The sequence below is a fragment of the Platichthys flesus genome, chromosome 12, assembly GCF_949316205.1.
Source record: "Platichthys flesus chromosome 12, fPlaFle2.1, whole genome shotgun sequence".
NCBI lineage: Eukaryota > Metazoa > Chordata > Actinopteri > Pleuronectiformes > Pleuronectidae > Platichthys > Platichthys flesus.
The window spans coordinates 3,108,896-3,120,976 of record NC_084956.1 but is presented as its reverse complement, the minus strand read 5'-3'; the positions used below and the strand labels follow the sequence as shown (position 1 = coordinate 3,120,976).

Here is a 12,081-nt window from a genome sequence, read left to right as displayed (position 1 = left end):
ACTACCTCGCTCCAGTGCACAGCGCGTGTGTGTGTGTACGTGTGTGTGTGTCCTTGTTTGTTTGTGTGTTTCATAACAGCAGCAAACACACACACTGCACATGCCAAGCCTTCACAGACACAACCTGCCTGGCTGCTGTGTGACAGAGAAGCTCATTTGCTCTGCCAGAATACCTTAACCAGACGCCATGCATCTCTGGCAGCCTTCCACCAAACAGTCTTTTATATCACAATACCCCCCCCCCCCCTCCCCCATGCACGACACAATAACACATTTACAACCAATGAGTGTGGGACTTTCTGCCCTAAATTAGCCGTGACTTGCTTTTCAAAATGTCGTAAATAACTGTGAACGTCTCACAACGCTCCCACTGAAGCTGCTTAACAATACAAGTGCAGTGTTTTATTGGTTGTGTTGTTGCGACAGTGTGTAGCAGCAGAGTCACGTGCACCCGGGAGACCTCAGCAGAATGGATTTACTCGTTCACCTTTAATGACACAGATCCAATAGATCCTCTAACAACGTGGGCGTGTGGGTGCATGCCTTTCTCTTCTATACATGTGAGCAGCTAGGCATGTGTGTGGTCGTGTGTGTGTGTTGTGTTTGTGTGTGGGTCGGATGCCCTGCGTACTGGCAGATGTGACATTCCCCTTTGTGTTGCGGTGTCACTGTTTGTCGTCGTCACCGTTTGTCGCCGTCATGGAAATAACTTGAAATTACACGACTGACTAACGGCTGCAGTGAACCAGCAGCTCCAGGAGAATGGTCATGGAAAACTGAAACTGAATTTCCACGTGTCCCAGTTGTCACATCGCTGCACAGAGCGAGTCAGACACACAGTGTTTAGAGTTATTAGCAGCAACGTGGAACAGGCCACTGGGGCAGCCGAGCAGCGGAGGTGAGAGAATTCAACGTCCTGAATCCTGCTTTTCTCAAATATTATGAAATCAAACAAGCTGAATTATAGTTTGATTATTAAGAAAGAGATCAGAGGTTAAAAAGGCAAAGTTATTCCCTGTTATGGCAAACTTTTCACTTTCGGAGCAGTTCTTTTCTTTGTCATTATTTTGCCATTGCATATTTTACACTAAAGCCAAAATGGCTCAAGGCAATAAGATATTGCGCTAAAGGAATAGCCACATTTCCAGTAGTGTGCTGAATAGCAGCTGGAAAACTCTCATTGAGTAACGACAAGTCAAGGAGAAGGGGAATCTGCTCTGATTCGGAAGATCCACAGTTTCCTCCGACTCCTCCTGCCTGTTGGAGTGGAGACACGACTCAGGTTCAGTCTGTGCTCTTCAGCCGGGAACACGGATGCAGCCAGAAGTAAGAATGTGAGACTCGTAAGATTGAAGGAAATTGTTCTCTTTACTCTTTGGAGCACCTGTAATTTGTTGCAGAAATAAGATTTATCTATATCTATGAGGTATTTCTCGGCACGACGCTTGAAAAGAGCCTTCCACCACTTTAAAACTTTCCAAACAGCCCTTGAGAGAGTATATATTGGCCTTTAATACATTAGCAGGTCATGGGTTTAAATCCGCAGCGGAGGAGGCCCGGCAGGAGGTTCTGCCCTGCCTGTATATCTGTCTATCTTTATGTCCGTCTTTCAGGGCCGGTGAAATATCACTCTTGTGGACAGTAAAGCTTGAGCCTTAGCAGAAGGTCAGTAATATTTGGCTTTTGACTTTACCTCATCTGCCTGAGACAAAAGGACGCGGCGAGCAGAGGACACGTCTGGTTATGGATTCCACTCACAGCCAGACGCAAGTGGTCCTCTGTGGGCCGAGGCTCACATCTGGCAGGTGCTGGTTTATGACGGCAGTTAATACAAGATCAGGGAGGCTTCACAAGGAAACACACAAGCAGGGGAACAACACAAACACACACCTGTTTTCTGAGCGAATCCTTTAAGTATCTACAAGATCGTGTTTTTCCATTTTGCGTGATTATCACAGCGCAAAATGAGAGAAATCTCTCAGGAGGGGAATAACCTGCAGATATGCTATAGAACTGTAAAATGAATACATTCCAGTGGGAGTAAAGGTTGAAACTTATAGGATCTTATACATCTCATGTTATTGGGAATTCTTGTCAGTAGCTGGTGGCCTGTGAAGTTATAGCACAAAAGTTTTGCAACTTCTGTTTTTTAATACACAGTGAAAGCTTTTGTGCTGATGCAGATAATTCGTCCCTGGCCTTAGATCCTCTTTGGTTATTTAAATTACTTGAACAAATGTAAATCCGAGAAAATGGCTTCCTGTTTAACCTAAGAAAACTGTAGAATTGGCAAATGCCACAAGGTTGTGTTGCTTTTGTGTTAAATCCTGTCACAACAACTTAAGCTGACACAAGCCCACGAACAGCAGGAGTGTGCAGGTCACTTTCCTTCAACGTTCCATCTCTGCCAACATCTCCGGAGTCTACGAGTGTTTGCACGCTGAGTCCTGATCCCGATAAAAGTCGAGTGAATGTTACTTTGCAAAGATAAACAAAAAAAACCACTACAGACAACAAGAGATTTGCTGCAGATGCTAATGGAAGGAAGAACGTGATACACAGATAACTGGTCCACTCATAAACACACTCGCACAGAGCTACTCATCCTTGACTGTGGAGCTGTGAAAGTAGGTTGATAGGGGCCAGCCTATCTCCTATGGCTCACACTGTGCTGACAGGCTCATTATAGTGGAGTTAGACCGGAGACCTTGGTGTGACAGAGCCAAAGTCATCACGGCCAGCTCCCCCCCCCTTCCCCCCCCTCTCAGCCCTGCACTGTACCGCCTGACCAGCACAGAGCAAAGCTGTTCATCTAACCCACTGATACCCCCAGGGCCCCGAGCTTGTTCAGGCCCCAGCAACACATTTCAGAGTGACTGAAACGTGTCTGACCGCTCGGCAAAAGACTGATTCCGTGTCCACCAATAGTTTTCCCAGTGGAATGTCCACTGCTGCCGGGATTCTGCTCCTGTTTTTAAATGATTCCACCCTGAAAGAAGAGGATGAACTCCAGAGAAAGGGATTAGACCTGACACTGTCCATGTTTTATGTATGTGTCAGGTTTCTGCACAGAATCCATTCGTCATTCAATCTGTTTATGAGTTTAATCTCCACAAGAAAGTACATATATGGTTTAGTTGATTGGCGATGATCTCTGCAGGAAAGAGGTTTAGTTCCAATTGCACAACATGCAGTAGAAACGAGGCAGTAAATAAATACATGAAACAAGTTCTGTATTAATAATGTTGTACATTTATAGAGAAAATGCACAAATTCAAATGTGCATAAAGTCGTGTGTGAGTTAGAATCACCAGGTTTAACATAAGCTTCCATTAGGTCCAGGTTCCTGTCTCCTCTGGTAGTTGAGTCATCGGAGGACGGGGTGAAGACAACTATCAAGATGGCGTCTGAATGTCACACGTCGCGACTCCTCAGATTCACATCGGAGCAGCAGAGAAAAGCCTCCCTCCTGTGTGGAGGCTGTCGATGGAGGCGATGGGATCCAGGGTGTCTCCTCCCCTGGCCTTTTATTCTCACTAGACCGGCTCGCTCGTCCGTCTTGTTATCTCTCTCACCTGGGCCATGAAGGGAAAAGGGAGATACACTCTTCTTCATCCGTCTCTGTTGTCTGGATACATCTCTCTTCCTCGTGTCACTGTGGTCCTCCTCTGCTTCCTGCTCGTCTTCCTCCTCAGTCATGCTCGCCGTGCAGGTTCCACCTCATGGGCAATCGGCCTGTGCCTGTAGACCATGTGACGAGAGTTGGACGACCCCCAAACAGTAAACGTCATCAGCACGTGCACATTAAAAAATGATAACGTGTGAATGCTTTAACATTTCATGGCGTATAGTCTGGTGCGTGTTCCATTAAGTTTCATACTGGGCCCACATTTATCATGCAGTTTGTGGGGAGCTGCCCTACTTTCTGCACAACTCCAGCTCTTATTCTTTCTCTGCTGCAGCCAACGTATCAGAGAATTCTTACTGTATATGAGAGTCTTTCATTCAGTGTGTTTGTGCACTTCAGAGAGGGAGAAAGAATAATGGCCGACGGCAGCGCATCCAAAGGCATCTGCTGTTTTCTGGAAGAGTCTCAGTCATCCATCATCTCTCTGCAAGACGACTTCATTTGGCGTTGTTCTGTGATGGAGCGGCGTGGTGGTGGAGATCACCGACACTGATGATCTCCCTGTACAGCTCTCCTTCCACCTGTTTTCCTCCATCTTCCTCTTTGTCCCTCATCCCTCCCTCTTGCTCAGCTTCACATCTCGTTGTCCACCGCTCGCTCTTTGTCTCCCGGCGCCTCGGGCTCGCTCTCTAAATAGACTGGAGACTCTAATAACTGGTGTAATGCTCGTCTCACCTGCCTGATTAATATTACAGCTGCCACCCCGGCTCTCTAACACACACACACACACACTCACGTCCACAACTACAGGAGGCGACACACTGTTAGGAGTTCATATCACGTTCTGTCTCCATACATCTGCCTTCTCCTCTCTCCTCTCTCCTCTCTCCTCTCTCCTCTCTCCTCTCTCCTCTCTCCTCTCCTCTCCTCTCTCCTCTCTCCTCTCTCCTCTCTCCTCTCTCCTCTCTCCTCTCTCCTCTCTCTCCTCTCTCTCCTCTCTCCTCTCTCCTCTCTCCTCTCTCCTCTCTGCTGTAAAACACGGCCTTGTCAAATAGACACACTGAGCTGCACTGTTGAGAGCAGAGAGAAGACAAGTCCAACCTCTGTGGGGGGAAATATGTCTTCACACTTAGAGTAAGGTAGTAATTATAATTTATTTAATGTATAATTAAATATAAAAACAATGCTGCAGCCATAAACGTGACGCTTTTGTCCAATTCAAGCAAATTGACGTCACATTCAATTTCTCATCAAGCAGCAAAACCACAGACAATTAGTGAAGTAGATCATTAACATTGAATATTTAATAACTGTAAATAACCTTATACAGAATAAATGTAAAAACCTGTTTGCCTTTAATCACACGATACCCCATCTCCCATAACTGGAAGACAATGTAAAATAGTTTTTTACAAATCATAACTTATTCACAAAGCATCATTAACACACAGTTCACTCGTTTTGTACCAGATTGCTCTCGGTTAACTTCCACAAACTGTGACCCCTCCATCGTAAGTTTGTGCAATAACAGAAGAAAGCCTCTTAGCTAACAGCGCGACTGAACCAGCGAGTGACTTGGACACAATTGGATGGAACAAGGACGAGGTGGAGGCGAACAGAGTCGCTCTGGTTTCTCTGCTCTTCCCTCAGAGTGATGAATCTCCGGGCCGGCTGTGTTTCTCAGGTCTTTCTGGGTCACATGAGTTGTTACGAGTCCTGCGGATCAGCGGAAGTCTTGTGTAAAGGGCTTTTCCTGTAATGTAGTAATTATTTCCTCTCGCCTCTTTCTTGTCCTCGCAACAAAGCTCCTTCCCCTCGTTTTTCTTTTTCCTCCTCCCTTCTGCAAAGAATGCTGTTGACAACAAATTACTGCCAGGTTCACTTTGGCTTTCTGTTGTTGCAGTTCCTTCCACTCGCTGTGCTCTTCATTGTCTTCCGTCCTTTGTGCACTTTAATGTGTTGTCGCTCAGGATTATTAGAATCGCGATGTAGCTGAAGGGAGTTTCGCCCGTTTAGCGAACTGGTCGTCTCCTCGGTTTGACTCCCTGTCCTTGTTTCCTTCAGGAGCTGGAGGTCGATTGCTTCTCTTAACACGGAGGATAAGACCGATTTATTAGATTTGAACTGACCTTGTGTTTTCCTTCCTCTCTTCATCCCTTTTCTTGTTCTTCTTCCAATTAAGGCCACAGCTGGCATTAGTCACCATATTAGCATTCGTGTAATTAGAAATCTGACTTGATTAAAGAACTGTAAATCCACTTCTCATGTCATGTGCTCGAGTCGCCCGGCTTCTTGACACAAGAGCTTTCTCTGCAGAGCCTGGATTTCAGTTATTCCCTCTCCAGCACCATTAATATGAAAGGATGGGAAACACCTTATAGCTGCCTTTGTGATTTACTGTGTGTTTTAAAGCAGTTCTGTGAGCTTCTAATGTCCGGTGTAAATTTTTCCAATAATCTCAGCGGCTGACATTTTTATTTATTCCTTTATTTGACCAAGGATGGAGACTTGACATTGTCCAGAATGTTTCTTCCGGCTGTTTCGGGTTCACTATGTGCAGAAGCCATTATCTCAGAGCGTCCAATTTCAAAGAATAACATCTCGTACTTGCAAATATCCCACAAAACACACATTGTGTTTACGATATATAAACAACTTTTGGAAGATTTCCCTTCCTTTAATGTATAATTACAGTTATGTAATACTGCTCCCATCAAAGAATTGAGACCAAATATGATTTAATTATCCAAAATCTCCTCTTACCTTAGTAAACTATGACAAATAAGGATGTTTTCTCACCTGAGAGTCTTCATGTGTTTGTTCCATGTTTAAGTTGATCTGTTAGTTTTTGTTTTTATTATAATTTAGGGAGCGCACTTAATTAATCAGTCTCATGTTCACCTGCTCGTCTGCGTCTACCTTGAATCTTTCCTCCTCAGTTCTCTGCAGCACAACAGCACCATCATGCTTCATTTCAGTCCCCACGCACCGTCTGACAGGCTCTTTGTTAAATACCTTTTTTTGTTATCTTCCTCCTGCTGCCGGGGGTAAAACTTAACACCTTTATCAAACCTGCTGTGTGTCCATGAAAGGAATCCTGCTTTGTTTGAGAGTTCACGTGGAGGCCGACATCAGAGAACACTAAAGGTCGGCGCTTTAGGCTCCAGTGAGTACACACCTGCCAGCTTCCCTTTGGTGACCATCTGAATCCGCACCTGCCAGAACACATCCTCCTCTGCCCGATGTGATCCTGGTTCTTCAAACTGGCGTCATCCTCGTTAGCGTTCCCTCTGCATCGAACTAGAAAACACAACATTTAGTCTTTGGAGCCTAAAATCACCCGTCAGTTGTGAGAGCTCAGAAACCGGAAGGACATTAGTTTGGATAATAATTGTTTTATCATGATTTTGACAAACTGTGTGCGTCAAAACTCCTTAATCCTCGCTGTGGGGTAATAATCCTCAGAGAACTGGTGATGCCCGGTAACTGAATCCCCTCCTGTAGCCTCAGGCTGTGTTTGGATTCATCTGAGTCTCCTTCATTTAACCTGGTGCTGAAGGATCTGGATCTACTAGGTTCAAGATATGGATGAAATGTATCAGATGTTTTTTATAATTGATCATACGCATCACAAAAGCCTTTGTGTTGCTCGACCATGAGTTAAAGAACTAACATCAAATAGTTTTTTTTTTTTGTTATTCCATTTCACCTCATTTATACCTTAACTTGCATTATTTTTAGTTTCTGACAAGAACCATTATTTCACTGGTAAAAAAACATCACAACATCTGTTTTGTGTAGCTGGCGTTTGCTTCACCATTTCCCCTTAGTTCAACATGGACTCCTCTCTCTCTCTCTCTCTCTCTCTTCCTCTAAAATCGAATTGGCTTGCAGCGTGTGTGTGATGCTGGTTTCAAGGGCTCCATTTTAGCAGCTTCTCCCCAGTCATGAAATTTGAAAAAGGCCCGGCCATGTGCTCAAGTGCTCAGGGTCAGAAATAATGACAAAATGGTTCCTGTCGCTTGTTGTCGCTCTTCAAGGTTTGTGCGTTATTTTCAAACTGCAAACTGAGGCTTTGTGATGTGGTTGAACGACAGTGAAACACATGGAAGTTAATTTTCTTTCTCTTTCTCTCTGTGTTGTTTTCAAATCGAGGGTCATTTGAGTTTTGACTTTGCAAGAATTGGTCGGATGTAAATCCTGTGTTATCTGCGTTTAAAAACAACACGTTCCCGATCTCACTGCGAGGGCAAACAGCAACGTTAGATTTACTCTTATCGGTTTGTTCTGTTTGTTCACTGAATAGAATCAAACACACAAACACACACACATCAGATGTTCCGCTGGATTTAATTCTAATCGTCGCTCCACCGTCTTTGCGGCGGCGCTCAGTCACGTCCCTGATGTTTCCTACGGGCGATGGCGTATTGTTCCAGCAGTGAAATTACATTTTTACACGCATAAGAATTTAGATCCCGGCATCAACATTTGGGAGATGAAGTGGCTGCCAGTCTCCGGAAGGTTAGAACTTAAATGTCTTTTTTTTTTTGGGAGTATCACCCTTCTTAGCCGTGCCCTCTAACGGGATCAGCTCCGTGCAAGGGACACTGTCACAGCCAGGAAATATCTCCGAAGGGACTTAGAATCATCTGAAAGCAGAAGCCAAAAGGGGATGAGTTTAATTATCTGATTACCCCGGCAGACTTTCCTGCTGCTTTATTTTGTCCAAAGGTCAAAGCTTTCATGGGCTTCCTTGTTCCTGAACTCCTCTCCGCTCTCTCCTGTGTAAATCCTCCTCTGGCATTTAGTCTTATTGGTAAATTCTGGGAAATGAGGGTGCGATAAAGCTGCCACCCCCGCGGTACCTCATTTAAACCAAGTCCACGGTTCTTATTGTTTCAGCCGCCAAAGGGCACAACAGCCTCTCAGGCAGATAACAAGTAAAACCAAGTGTGGAAACAATCATTATTACAAATTATAACAGCGGATAGGGCAAATTAGAATTCAAAGGAAAGTGGTAAACATCCTGAATTTCTTTGTGCAGTAATGAGGTGCGGTCACGTGTGGCACGACTTGTTCTCTTCAATTCAAATCGTGAACACGACACATGACTCCTGCTTCTGATTGATGGAGGTTTCATTCGGGAACTGGACTTTAATCCGCTCCTCAGGTTTCAGGATTTACAAAAAGCTGCAGTGGTTTCCCTCCTTTCAGAAACAAATGTCGTCATGTGAGGTCAAACTCTGATCTTTGGCAATAACGTCTGGCTTGTAAACTGTGTTCAGCTTCTTCCCACAGGTGCCACACAGGTTTCAGGTCGAGGCAACGTGTGAACCAATCAGTGTGTTCATGCCAAACTGGGAGAAAACCCTGTTTCCGTTGCCCTGGCTTTGTGCAGGGGGGGGTCGCGTTAGGTGCAAAGATGAAAGGTGTTCTTTCTCCAAGCTGCTGCCACACCATTGAACTCACATAATGACTCAGATATAAGTGTCGACTCTATAGCATTAAAGTGCCATTAAGTATATAAGTGGCAAAGAGTGAGTACAGAGGTGTTCACTCAGGAAACATTCACCATAAGTCTGTCATGTCACAGAGGTTCAGTTTCTGAGCTGCAGTGAAGCGTCAGGTCAAATGAAAGCCTTTAACAGTATATATAAAGTGCTGTGTTCTTTATAACTACAGTATATGTGACTCATGAAGGTAGAGTCAGTCGTCCACCTACCAGAAGGTTGTCGTTTCAATCCGAAGCGATATACAAGCCCAAGTACATTTCCATTTGTTGCAATAAAAGCTTTTATTATATAAATATTGTCAGTGATTTTTAAAAACTAGTATCATATTGTCAGTCCTCTTAACTGTCCAGAAACAGGAGACGTGTTCTAACTCACTTCCATATTTCAAGGTAAATTCTGGTCCTTGAGAATAAAGTTAACAAAGACTTCCTCGGATGTTTAGTCTGACGTGTGCTCATGCATATTATACAGGTTTGAAGTTTCTGCTTGTCACAGGGAGAGATAACAGCTAATTTAATCCTTCTAAGTACCTCAGTATTCCTTCAGATGCAATGAGGAGATATTCCCCGAGTCCCTCTGTCGACAGGGTGAACTAACCATCTTATCAAATGACTTAGGGGAGGGAAATATTAAGCACAGAGATAAGTGGTCTAAGTGATAAAGTGTTAATATTCATAAGGTGAGGAAGCCAAAGACGAGGAGAGAGACATGGAGAGAATGAGGAAGAGATAAGACTTTAGATACTAAGTGTTATCTTGGCGTTAATGGTATTTCCAGCCTCTATCACAGCATTAGACGGGGGGGGGGGGGGGGTATATTTATAGAGTGTGACATCATAGACTTCTGCAGCTACTCACTGCAGGTGACTCCTACTGGAAAAGAAGAAGAAGAGCTGTGAGGAGTTAAACCAGATGCTGCTGCCGGTCTTTGATACAGACTATTGGTGTGTGTTGTTTACTGTTGTCTCATTTATGCTGAGTCACTGAAAGATGAAACTACAGGAATGACGAGTTATGGAAAGATTTTGGTTCTCGTGGAAGAAACGCTAGAAATTATTTGAGTCTTAAATTGTCACTTCAACTTCTAAGTTTTTCTTGAAGAGTCTCTTTCTGGAAACTCATAAATATGCCATGAGAATGCATAGAAACACTTTGACCTATATGCACAGTAGGTTTGGTTTTAGGTTGTTTTCCTCATTTTCCTACATATTACTTATATTATGAGTGTTTTAACTTACTGGATGTTGAGACCATGGTTGTTCCAAACTATTTTTATTTATTCTTTTGTTACCAAACCTCAATCATCCACTAACATCTTTTCAACAACAGCGACAACATTCAACTCTCTGGTCCGTCGTTATTTGAACGAATCACCAACACTGTGGTTTTCTGCTGAGGACACAAGTCTCGTCTTGTTTGTCGTCTCTCATATGTCTAATGTGTGTGTGTGTGTGTGTGTGTGGCATCTGCCTGAGAGGAACCGGACGAGCTAATGTAAAACTTTTTTTTTGCTCCAGTCCCTGTGAGATATTGCTCGAACAAATCCATTCTCACTTTCTTTCTGGCTGTCGGACGTCTAAGAAAGTAATTTGGTTGAAAGACACATTTCTCTGGCCTCCAGAAATAGTTTCCCTCTGTCCCAGTTCCACCTTTTAGTTGACACACAGCAGAAAATAGGTAAACAAGACAGTTGGAAGAAAAAGAGGACAGGAACCGGAGCTGAGGTAAAAAGATGAGTAGTTAGAATAAAGACTGGAATAAACGCTACGCCGGAGAAAGTGTTGTGTTGGTGTTTTAATTTTGGGATCAGCGACCAGAGGGAGCTGTGAATTATTGAGTAACTTCCATGCCTCTGGTGAAAGGGTTGAGAGACGCTGAGGTTCCACGGGTCTCACGGTGAGATGGTGGAAAGGGCACTGGTTCAGACACCATGGCGTTAATGCAACATTCAGTAGGAGGCATCTTTTATTTAAAAATGAGAGGAACCCAGTGAACCAGTGCACCTGACTGTAAACATCCAGAGACCATTGAGGAGAAACATCTTTGGAAGGACGTTTTAAATGCTTTGATTTCTCACTGACTTGCTCCGGAATTTAATCTAAAAGTTGAGAAAACCTTCAGAATAGTCATCAAACTTTAAGACAGGCTGTTTTAACTCTTGTTTTCTATTTAATTCCGAATGTCTTCACTTTTTAACGGAGCCGAGGGAGCTTCACCGTTCCCAGAGATTCTGATCGACATTCCTTTAAATCTTTCAGAACGTGTTCTTGTTTAACTTGTAAATGTTCAGGCCTAGTCAAAAGCTACTTTAGTAATTATAAACCCGAAGAGGCCATTTGCAGGAATTGGATTAGACCAAAATTAGAACACAACACAAAAGCACCATTAGCAGCAAAGACGTTCCTGCTGTCGGAGAGAGACAGACTCAGAGAGTTTGGTCATATATGTCTTTTAGTCTTGATTCCATTTTCTGCCTTCACTGTTTCCTGAAAAGTCAAATTATATTTATTTCCTCATTCCTTGTTTACTCTTATTTTCCAACACAGATATAGACTTTTACTGGTGGTGCATTGTGGTTCATGTAAAGACATCAGGAGATTTACTGTTGGAACTGGTTTTGCAGCAGTGAACTTCAACTAAAACTTAAATCTAGCAGATACTCTAGGACATCTAAATTGACCGGCTACATGCAACAAGTAGCATTAATCTGCTGCTGTGTCACTTCCATCTGCTGCACCAATAAACTCTTCCTGTCAGGTCAGCCCGGTCAGGGGGGGGGGGGGTTAACACTGCAGACATAAAAGCAGCTGCCTCGGTTCCAGTCTGTCCAGGGACGCTAGATTTGATACGATTCGGCCTCATCCAGTTTAACAAACAGTTGTTAAATCTTCATGATCCTGGCTTAAAACCAAATTACACGTAAGACAAAGAGAGAGTATCT

The 12,081-nt window shown here is 43.8% G+C and overlaps 1 protein-coding gene across 1 annotated transcript in view; it reads left to right on the top strand.

Annotated features, from left to right (window-relative positions):
- Nucleotides 1-12,081, top strand: part of LOC133966346 (pro-neuregulin-3, membrane-bound isoform) — a 277,333-nt gene that overhangs the window by 211,079 nt on the left and 54,173 nt on the right. The gene's annotated exons all lie outside the window — the stretch shown is intronic.